The sequence below is a fragment of the Haliotis asinina genome, chromosome 16 (genome assembly GCF_037392515.1).
Source record: "Haliotis asinina isolate JCU_RB_2024 chromosome 16, JCU_Hal_asi_v2, whole genome shotgun sequence".
Taxonomy (NCBI): Eukaryota; Metazoa; Mollusca; class Gastropoda; order Lepetellida; family Haliotidae; genus Haliotis; species Haliotis asinina.
In genome coordinates this window covers 2,878,870-2,887,334 of record NC_090295.1, presented here as the reverse complement: position 1 = coordinate 2,887,334, position 8,465 = coordinate 2,878,870, and positions in this window count along the sequence as shown.

The window sequence follows — 8,465 nt, the reverse complement described above, 5'->3', positions numbered from 1 at the left end:
AGTGTTGTAGAATATTTGACTGGAGGAATTTCATAGTTACGGTAAATGGAACTAGTTAAATAAGATGGACGTTGATATTTATTTTATTGGTTCCAGGGCATAATAGACACCAATGCTTTAACAAAATGGAAAGACTGACATTATAACAACCAAACACATAAAATTATCTAGCTGTTCATTTAACTACAGAAGTCTAAGTAGTGTAATCCAGCCATGAGTAAACTCAGAATATTTATTCTTGTTAGAGCCAAACTAGTATCCTCCAACATCATCCCAATCCCTGAGGATAGGTCGATGCTAAGGGTGTCAATCACTGGATTGTCTGCTCCATCTTTGTTATTTAAACTTCCCCTCCACACGGGACGCCTATCCCTGACACACTTCCTCTCTTCCCCTGTCCCATCCACAATCTTCCATATCACTTCAGCCATCTCATCATTTCCACATTTAGCTCAGATGTGTGTGTCTCCACACTTTCAACCACTGATTAAAGTCAGTGGATGCCAGAGAGAGGATCATCCCGTCGACATACTGGCATGACACCAACATTAAATAGTGACGAGGCTGCAATCGGGGTTCTGTTCATACAAATATCAAGACTGGGTATTTTTGAGCAGTGTGAAAGTATTCCTCATAAACTAACATTTTGTTAATGTTGAAGATGTATCATGAAATTTAATAGTTTGAAACAAAAAGCATGTCAAGATATGGTTATACTACGAATAGCTACTAAGCATTTCATTTATGAAAAAGCATTACACCGAGTACACAGAGTGTGATAGGTGTATACTAGAAACATCACCGCTTCTCAGGAGAAAGACAAGTATTGGATGAGACACGACCTGACAAATGACCCCAATTTGCATATCCAGAACATTCCATTTGAAACAAGAGGGAAATAAATTGTCTTCTCGTAATAGTGTTTTGCTGAACTAGATCGCTCTACAACAGGCCCCCCTAAGTAATTGAAGGAATTACAGCAAATTTGAAGGAATTGCATCTCAAATGTAAACAAACGCTGCCCACTCGCGAAACAATTGCAGCGATATCGGTAATTTAGCGGTAATAACAGAAACACATCGGCCCTATCGGAAGCAATGTCGGTAATACTGGAAACACGATCGGCCATCTTCGGAGATTTTTCGGTCGCGAGCGGAAACTCACGCAGCAAAACATGGCGTCGTTGGAAGAAGCACCCGTCTCGGTGAGATTTGTTTTTAGTTCCTACTATTACATTTTTATACTTATCCATCTTTGACCACCCGTGTTGAATGCGTTTAGGTATGAGGTGTTGTCGGGGCAATAGCTTATGTTTTTAGGAAAAGATAGTCACTCTAGGAGAGTGTCATAAGTCATGCCCCTGCAGTTTGTTTACATCTGAACATCGAAGTCGTGCCGATGATTACGAACATGCGCCAGATAAAACATCATTTTTTTGTAAAATGTGTTTAAATTTGTCAGTTGCACTTCATAGCAAGAAAAATTATGGCTCATAAACTTCTTCATGGCACACGTTCATGATGTTCGTAATCATCGGCACGACTTCGATGTTCAGATGTAAACAATCTCCAGTGGCATGACTTGTGACACTCTTCTGCAGTGACAATCTTTTCCTAAAAACATAAGCTATTGCCCCGACAACACCTCATACCTAAACGCATTCAACACGGGTGGTCAAAGATGGATAAGTATAAAAATGTAATAGTAGGAACTAAAAACAAATCTCACCGAGACGGGTGCTTCTTCCAACGACGCCATGTTTTGCTGCGTGAGTTTCCGCTTGCGACCGAAAAATCTCCGAAGATGGCCGATCGTGTTTCCAGTATTACCGACATTGCTTCCGATAGGGCCGATGTGTTTCTGTTATTACCGCTAAATTACCGATATCGCTGCAATTGTTTCGCGAGTGGGCTGTGTTTGTTTACATTTGAGATGCAATTCCTTCAAATTTGCTGTAATTCCTTCAATTACTTAGGGGGGCCTGTACAAGACACGTGTTAAACAGTAGCGGTATTGATTTCACCCATGGTCAGCATGTATTGCACGTGCTTAATCGCAATCTCCCAGGAGCCAGCGGGTGCATTCGTCCACATTACTTGCTCTGCCTGCTTGCCACAGGTTAGAACTTCGGACTTGAGCTATCCTCAAACAGTTTCTATTGTATATTCGACGGCCTATCGTTATATTTGAATTATAACTGGCGAGTTGATAGCCTGCATTTGTAACGCCTTTTGACAGTTTATCGTCATAGTCACGTTACAGTCTCGATCATGAGTATCTAAACATACACTGACTCCGTTTATCAATAATCATGACACAGTGTTGAAAATGACGGAAGACGTGGAATATTCCGAAAAAAAAGAAAACATGCGTCTCTGGAGACACTAAAATATTTTCTAACGGATACCGATGTTCTGATCTGCCTTTTTCGGTAAAGTAGTTCTGTGTTAACGAAACTTCTGATTTGAAGTAGTTGGCGGAATTTGTGTGTATTTCGTGAACTAGTTTAACTTCAAGAAACAGTGCATACATACATATACAGACAGACAGACAGACGCACGCACGCACGCACGCACGCACGCTACGGATGCTACGTGGGGTTGTGCGTTTCTGGAGACGCTGAACTATTTTCCTAACGAGAACGTATGTTCTGATCTGCTATTTTCGTGAAGTACTGGTAAACACATATAAGATGATCCACGACCTGACAAATGACCCCAATTTGCATACTTGGGAACGCCCCACAGAACGATCCACTTCAAACAAGAGGGAGACAGGTTGTCTGATAAATAATGAGAAGTTCATTTTCCCCGTGCGTTTCACGCATGAATTGTTATAGCACACTCGATTTGGGAACAGGTACAATCCCAACGAATTGAATCAACACAATATACTGAGCAAATATGTTTAGGACCACCGATGAATTTCACGAAGCAAATGACATTTTCCTGGTTTTTTTAAACAAAATTGTTGAATATCTAAACTGCTTGTCAATGCCCCAATCATCTATTTGTCTTCGTCTTAACTAAAGGTTAGCGTGGAATATCAGTATCTTATGCCTGAAATTGCAGTCTTGCACGTGCATAATCGTCAAGCTACCTGTAGCAGCCACGTGTACTCGCCCAGTTCGTTGTACCGCCTCTCATCTAATATGTGTCTAGCAGTAGTTGTTGAAATCGATGTGTATGTTGTGAGGTTTTTCAACTTGTGCGACTGAGGCTAGATGGCTAGGTGGAGTTATTCCCCTTACATGACTATTCATTCGCCATTTCACAATCAACTGAGGAAATGTGAAATAGGCATATATACCGTGTGTAAAATAAGACTATGAATGGACTAAGGGAAGTAAACATGCTGACATTGTAAACTGTGACGTGTGTATGCAAATGAATTGTACTTATGTTCTCTCGTTTATATCAGGGCGTCCTATATAGACCTGAATCTTCCGTTATATCTCGAGGTCCGGAGGGGTCTGGGTTATCGAATGTCTCTCACTTGAACCACCCACCCCGTCAATCGACCTTTTTAGCCACTTTCAAATCAAATATATTCAATGAGATAGTATCTAAAACCAATGGCACCTGCGTTATTTACTGTTGCCGATTAACCTTTTTATCTATGGGGATAATAATGATTTTGAGAAACACTATGTCTGTGTATTTGATTTTAGAGAACGCATGATACTGTCTAATCATCGCCATTAAATAAAGATCATGTTGAAATTAGCACACTTTGGGTGCATTTCTCATTTGGGTTGACTTCTTTAACGTGAATGAACTGCCCGTGCTTAAATGGCCGAGCCCTATTTAATACGTAATGAAGAAAATTACCTATTGTACAGGCACCAAGATTAGCAACAAAGTGCAAAGTTTGGGTGTATTTAAGCAACATCTAATTTTCACTTACTAATTAGCATTATGATTGTGTTGAAAATAAGGAAAGAAGTCGCTGTGGAATATTCGGGGAAAAGAAAACGTGCGTTTCTGGAGACACTCAAATATTTTGCTAAAGGATACCGATGTTCTGATATGCTTTTTCCCGTAAAATACTTCTGTGTTATGAGCTACTTAATTCAACTTCAAGATATAGTGCAGAGATACATGTGCTACTGAGGTTGTATGGAGTTATTCCCCTTACATGACTATTCATTCGCCATTTCACAATCAACTGAGGAAATGTGAAATAGACATGTACACCGTGTTTAAAATAATGTATGAATGGACGCGTCTAAGGGAAGTAAACATGCTGACATTGTAAACTGTGATGTGTGTATGCAAATGACTTGTACTTACGTTCTCTCGTTTATATCAGGGCGTCCTACATAGACCTGAATCTTCCGTTATATCTCGAGGTCCGGAGGGGTCTGGGTTATCGAATGTCTCTCACTTGAACCACCCACCCCGTCATTCGACATTTTTTACCATTTTATTGCAACGAAACATATGTAATGAAAAAGTATTGAAAATGAATAGTTCCAATGACATCGCTTTGGGGTGGGTCTTAATTCGACTGCCATAGGGTATGAGGAGAAAAAACAGAAATACAGTGAAGAAAACACCCTAACCATGTACAGTGTTCGACTTCAAAGTTTGAAAATTGTCTTGTACTTACGTTTTGTCTTTGGCTGTTCATCCTCGCAAACATTTAATCATTAGTGCAGAAGGTTCATGTGAAGTGGTCCTGTCTGGCAGAGACAGGTTGTTCTTTCAAGATGTACTCCTTCATACCTGGTGTGAGTTAATCTCAACGTTGAGGTTTCACTGCGTTGTCCAATCTGACAACTGCATCTCGGCATTTACCCACTGAGACACTTATCACGGAGTGCTTTACTTTCACTGAACACATTGTATGTGACAGAATACGTTGACGCAGGGAAAATCCATGCAGTGTCTTTATTGCACGTGCTAAGATGCGGTAGACCAGTTCATTTTATACCATGAGTATTAGACAAGTTCATTTTTCTACATGAGCGTTAGACCAGTTCATCTCACAACGTGAGCGTTAGACCAGTTTATTTCACAACATGAGTGTTAGACCAGTTCATTTTTCAACATGAGCGTTAGACCAGTTCATTTTTCATCATGAGTGTTAGACCAGTTTATTTTTCAACATGAGCGTTGGACCAGTTCATTTTTCAACACGAGTGTTAGGCCACTTTATTTCACAACATGAGTGTTAGATCAGTTTATTTTTCAACATGAATATTAGACCAGTTCATTTTTTAACAAGAGCGTTGGACCAGTTCATTTTTCAACATGAGCGTTAGACCAGTTCATTTTTCAACATGAGCGTTAGACCAGTTCATTTTTCAACATGAGTGTTAGACCAGTTCATTTTTGAACATGAGCGTTAGACCAGTTCATTTTTCAACATGAGTGTTAGACCAGATCATTTTTCAACATGAGTGTTAGACCAGTTTATTTCACAACATGAGTGTTAGAGCAGTTCATTTTTCAACATGAGCGTTAGACCAGTTCATTTTTCAACATGAGCGTTAGACCAGTTCATTTTTCAACATGAGCGTTAGACCAGTTCATTTTTCAACATGAGTGTTAGACCAGTTCATTTTTCAACATGAGCGTTAGACCAGTTCATTTTTGAACATGAGTGTTAGACCAGTTCATTTTTCAACATGAGTGTTAGACCAGTTCATTTTTCAACATGAGTGTTAGACCAGTTCATTTTTCAACATGAGTGTTAGACCAGTTCATTTTTCAACATGAGTGTTAGACCAGTTTATTTCACAACATGAGTGTTAGACCAGTTTATTTTTCAACATGAGTGTTTGACCAGTTCATTTTTTCAACATGAGTGTTAGGCCAGTTTATTTCACAACATGAGCGTTAGACAAGTTCATTTTTCAACATGAATGTTAGACCAGTTCATTTTTCAACATGAGTGTTAGAGCATTTTATTTTTCATCATGAGTGTTAGAGCAGTTTACTTTTCAACATGAGTGTTAGACCAGTTAGTTTTCAACATGAGTGTTAGACCAGTTCATTTTTCAACATGAGCGTTAGACCAGTTTATTTTTCAACATGAGTGATAGACCAGTTCATTTTTCATCATGAGTGTTAGAGCAGTTTATTTTCCAACATGAGCGTTGGACCAGTTTATTTTTCAACATGAGTGTTAGACCAGTTTATTTCACAACATGAGTGTTAGACCAGTTCATTTTTCAACATGAGTGTTAGACCAGTTTATTTTTCAACATGAGTGTTAGACCAGTTCATTTTTCAGCATGAGCGCTTAGACCAGTTTATTTTTCAACATGAGTGTTAGACCAGTTCATTTTTCACCATGAGTGTTAGACGAGTTTATTTTTCAACATGAGTGTTAGACCAGTTTATTTAACAACATGAGTGTTAGACCAGTTTATTTCACAACATGAGCGTTAGACCAGTTCATTTTTCAACATGAGCGTTAGGCCAGTTCATTTTTCTACATGAGCGTTAGACCAGTTCATCTCACAACGTGAGCGTTAGACCAGTTTATTTCACAACATGAGTGTTAGACGAGTTTATTTTTCAACATGAGTGTTAGGCCAGTTTATTTCACAACATGAATGTTAGACCAGTTTATTTCACAACATGAGTGTTAGACCAGTTTATTTTTCAACATGAGTGTTAGACCAGTTCATTTTTCAACATGAGCGTTAGACCCGTTTATTTCACAACATGAGTGTTAGACCAGTTCATTTTTCATCATGAGTGTTAGAGCAGTTTATTTTTCAACATGAGTGTTAGACCAGTTTATTTTTCAACATGAGCGTTAGGCCAGTTTATTTCACAACATGAGTGTTAGAGCAGTTTATTTTTCAAAATGAGCGTTAGGCCAGTTCATTTTTCAACATGAGCGTTAGGCCAGTTCATTTTTCATCATGAGTGTTAGAGCAGTTTATTTTACAACATGAGTGTTAGAGCAGTTTATTTTTCAACATGAGCGTTAGACCAGTTCATTTTTCATCATGAGTGTTAGACCAGTTTATTTTACAACATGAGTGTTAGACCAGTTCATTTTTCAACATGAGCGTTAGACCAGTTCATTTTTCAACATGAGTGTTAGACCAGTTCATTTTTCAACATGAGTGTTAGACCAGTTTATTTCACAACATGAGTGTTAGACCAGTTCATTTTTCAACATGAGCGTTAGACCAGTTCATTTTTCAACATGAGTGTTAGACCAGTTCATTTTTCAACATGAGTGTTAGACCAGTTTATTTCACAACATGAGTGTTAGACCAGTTCATTTTTCAACATGAGCGTTAGACCAGTTCATTTTTCAACATGAGCGTTAGACCAGTTCATTTTTCAACATGAGCGTTAGACCAGTTCATTTTTCAACATGAGTGTTAGACGAGTTTATTTTTCAACATGAGTGTTAGACCAGTTTATTTAACAACATGAGTGTTAGACCAGTTTATTTCACAACATGAGCGTTAGACCAGTTCATTTTTCAACATGAGCGTTAGGCCAGTTCATTTTTCTACATGAGCGGTAGACCAGTTCATCTCACAACGTGAGCGTTAGACCAGTTTATTTCACAACATGAGTGTTAGACGAGTTTATTTTTCAACATGAGTGTTAGGCCAGTTTATTTCACAACATGAATGTTAGACCAGTTTATTTCACAACATGAGTGTTAGACCAGTTCATTTTTCATCATGAGTGTTAGAGCAGTTTATTTTTCAACATGAGTGTTAGACCAGTTTATTTTTCAACATGAGCGTTAGGCCAGTTTATTTCACAACATGAGTGTTAGAGCAGTTTATTTTTCAACATGAGCGTTAGGCCAGTTCATTTTTCAACATGAGCGTTAGGCCAGTTCATTTTTCAACATGAGTGTTAGACCAGTTCATTTTTCATCATGAGTGTTAGAGCAGTTTATTTTACAACATGAGTGTTAGAGCAGTTTATTTTTCAACATGAGCGTTAGACCAGTTCATTTTTCATCATGAGTGTTAGACCAGTTTATTTTACAACATGAGTGTTAGACCAGTTCATTTTTCAACATGAGCGTTAGACCAGTTCATTTTTCAACATGAGTGTTAGACCAGTTCATTTTTCAACATGAGTGTTAGACCAGTTTATTTCACAACATGAGTGTTAGACCAGTTCATTTTTCAACATGAGCGTTAGACCAGTTCATTTTTCAACATGAGTGTTAGACCAGTTCATTTTTCAACATGAGTGTTAGACCAGTTTATTTCACAACATGAGTGTTAGACCAGTTCATTTTTCAACATGAGCGTTAGACCAGTTCATTTTTCAACATGAGCGTTAGACCAGTTCATTTTTCAACATGAGCGTTAGACCAGTTCATTTTTCAACATGAGTGTTAGACCATTTTATTTTTCAACATGAGCGTTGGACCAGTTTATTTTTCAACATGAGTGTTAGACCAGTTCATTTTTCAACATGAGCGCTTAGACCAGTTTGTTTTACAAGATGAGTGTTAGACCAGTT